Source organism: Panthera pardus, unplaced genomic scaffold, assembly GCF_024362965.1.
Source record: "Panthera pardus isolate Hobbes unplaced genomic scaffold, ASM2436296v1 HiC_scaffold_6, whole genome shotgun sequence".
Lineage (NCBI taxonomy): Eukaryota > Metazoa > Chordata > Mammalia > Carnivora > Felidae > Panthera > Panthera pardus.
The window spans coordinates 15,494,242-15,497,493 of record NW_026526991.1 but is presented as its reverse complement, the minus strand read 5'-3'; positions in this window follow the sequence as shown (position 1 = coordinate 15,497,493).

The following is a 3,252-nucleotide window of genomic DNA, read 5'->3' as shown; positions in this document are numbered from 1 at the left end:
GGAATGGGAAAGAATACATAAATCTGTTAATAAAGCACCATGATCTGCAAAAGACAAAATGTTTCATAAAGATCTGAGGAAATAAAGGAATTTAAAGGAAAAACAGGGCAGTCTTAAAATTTTTAGTTACATGGCAGAAAGTACTGTAGCCTGTTTTTAATGTTTGATACTAATGCACAAACATGACAAAATGTCTCTGTGTGTTTTGATACTAATACAATGAAATACAAATATCTCTTAGACGACTGGGTTGAAGACTAAAAATTCAGATTTCTAGGTGTGACCCCAACTTTCTGAGTCTCTGCAGCGTGGGGCCTGGGACTGCAGTTGAACAGCCTCTACATGGGATCCCTGTGCTCTCTACAATTCGGGACCTGATCTAGAAGTAGGGAGCACTTCACTCTGTCCTAAGTAACTGTGGAACCAACTTAGACCCCTCCCTGGACAGAAGAGACTCAGAGAGTTGGGAACCAGTTAGAGAAAGGTAGAAAATTGATTACTGGGTATCTACTTATGGCCCGGTGCTGGCCATACATTCTCAGATTTAATCAGTATGGGAGAAGTAGCTCTTATTTACAAATCTGAAACAGGCTTTCAGTGTTGGTTGAAATTTCCCATTATCACTTTTGAATTCATGTAAGTCACCATTTCTCTAGCTTATGTCCAGAAACAGAAATGGGGCTACTCAGTAACTAGTCCTTCACTCTGCTGTTGGCATTCAGTGCTGACTATAGACACTTGATTTACCAGGCTAACTTGAGTTCCCTAGGAGTCTTATAATCCTATTTATTTTGGCAGCTAATTACATTTTGTCACAGAAGTGAATTTAGTGTAATTATAAACCGTTCAAAGTAAAGAATTTTGTTAGTAGAACCTTTTTTCACAGAAGTAAAACTTGACTCTAGTGTCTGTGTAAGGATGGCTCTCCTTGCTATATGGTTGATTTTGAATATTTTAAATTTTATTCATAGGAAGAGCTGAATAAGAATGCAATTATGGAAAAAGGCAGAAAGGTCCAAGGGCTAAAACTAATCGAACAGGATTTGGTCTAAGGGAAAATAAAGTCTGTGTACTGCAGGTTTTGCCGTGAATATGGATTTCTAAAAAAATTAATCTTGTCAGGGGCGCCTGCGTGCCTCAGTTGGTTGAGCGTTGACTCTGGACTTTGGCTTAGGTCATGATCCCGTGGTCACGGGATTGAGCCCAACGTCAGGCTCCTTGCTGAGCGTGGAGCCTGCTGAAGATTCTCTCTCTGCCCGTCTCCTGCTGTCTCAAAGTTATTTAAAAAAATTAATCTTGTCAAGTCAGAGTAAGCTACAAATATAGTTTTGTAACTGTAACTGCCTCTGGTTTTCTGTGCCTGGATCCGAACACCTAAATTTTGCTGATGTACTGACTAGGCTTTTTTAAAATTAATGGCCACTGAACTCTGCCAAACTTTCTCACAGACCTTCTTGTATGTTCATTTTCTTACTCCTCAAAATAACCATTTCGCACCTTGTCTTTCCAGCCCTTCTGCAGTACTTCCCACCGGTTCTACTGCCCTCTGTAAAAAAGAGGCAACCTGACAGCACCTCACCTCTCACACTACCCCCTCCATCAACCTGCCTACATCTGTTCCCATGTGGACCAGGACTATGATCTCTGCTCAGATCCACTCACTCCACTTTCACTTCCTGAAGGATATTAATCCTGCAGCTTTTCCATCTCTCCTCCATCTCTCTCCTGGGTCATATCCATCAGCACGTTCTGGTATTTGGTTTCTTGAAAGAAAATTATGCCTCATCTTACAACTTCCATTTTCCTGCTTCCTTCTGCAGCAGCATTTATTGGAAAACTTCATATAGTCCCTGCCTCTTACTCCTTTCCTATTCCCTCAACCCACTCTGGTTGCCTTCCTTTCTCAATGCACCAGTCACTCTTGTTAGGGCCAACCAGTGATTTCCTTTTTTGCCAAATCCATGGCCACTTAAAATCTGTATCTTAGTTAACCGCTCCATGGCACTCCGTATTATTAACCTTGCCCTCTGTCCTTGGCAGACTTCTTTGTGCCATTCCAGGCACAGCCAGCCGGTACTATAAATCTGTATCTCTGGGCAACCTCATTTAGAGTTGTAGCTTTAAATACCATAGATACTCAAATGACCCCAGAGTATTTATCTCTGGTCCTGACTTCTCACAGTTCCAACTGCCATTTGCCTGTTTGACATCTCAGATATCTAGTAGGTATCTCAAAATACAATAGAACTACTAAGGCAACCATATAATATAAAATCAAAACTAGGACACTTTTGAGAATAAAAGATAAAGCTCACCATTGATAATTATGTCAGGACAAGAACCAAACTAAACTCTTTCCAATGGTTTCCCATCACTCTTGGTGAGATCCTGTTCCTTAGATGGCATTGCGATGCTCTTCTTATCTGGCACTCAATCCTGGCGGGGCTATTACTGGCTGCCATTCTTTTTCTTGAACCTTCCTGTGTAGGTCACCTAACCTTCGGGTAGGTGACTTAACCCTTTCTCTGCCTGCATCGCATCTATAGAACAGTAAATAGTGGTACTCAACTTTAAGGATTCTAAAGCACAGCATGCCTGGCTCTTAGTAGATGCTGCATAGAAATGTCTTTCACTATCCTAAGGAACCAAACAGATTTGGATGGTAAGGGTTACTTGCATTTGCTGAATGAATTAAAAACATGGCCTGTATTTTTTATAGGTTTTTCATTACTTAAGGCCATGCACACATAGCACATAGATGTTTGAATGTCAGAGTCAACTGTTTGGTTATCTATTTGTTACAGAGTTCAAGCTCCACAGATGAACGTGAGGCAGTCTTTATCTGGGTAATGTATATCTCGGAACAAGATTTAGAAAGAGAAACTTGGAATACTAACTAAAATCGGTACCAACTGTCACACACTTTCCCTTTCAAAGAGCCAGACCTGGATTTTCAGAGTTTTCTAAAAAGTTGCTTACTTCGAATGTATGTAAGTTAGATCATTTCACATTTAAGGAATTTTACAGTTTTCATAAAAATCCCTAAATTTGTTGTTAGTACTCCTTTGGCATGTCAGGTAAGAGCATGACTTTTCTTATGCCAACTCCTAAGCAATCCTTTTTCTGTTCATAGGTTTGAACAGAAGTCAGATCATAGTACATCTATCTGGGCCCTGTCGCTTGGCAGGCAGGCTGCTCTAAGCTTATTTCCTCGTCTGTAAAACGGGGAAAGTAATGCATGTAAGAGTTCTC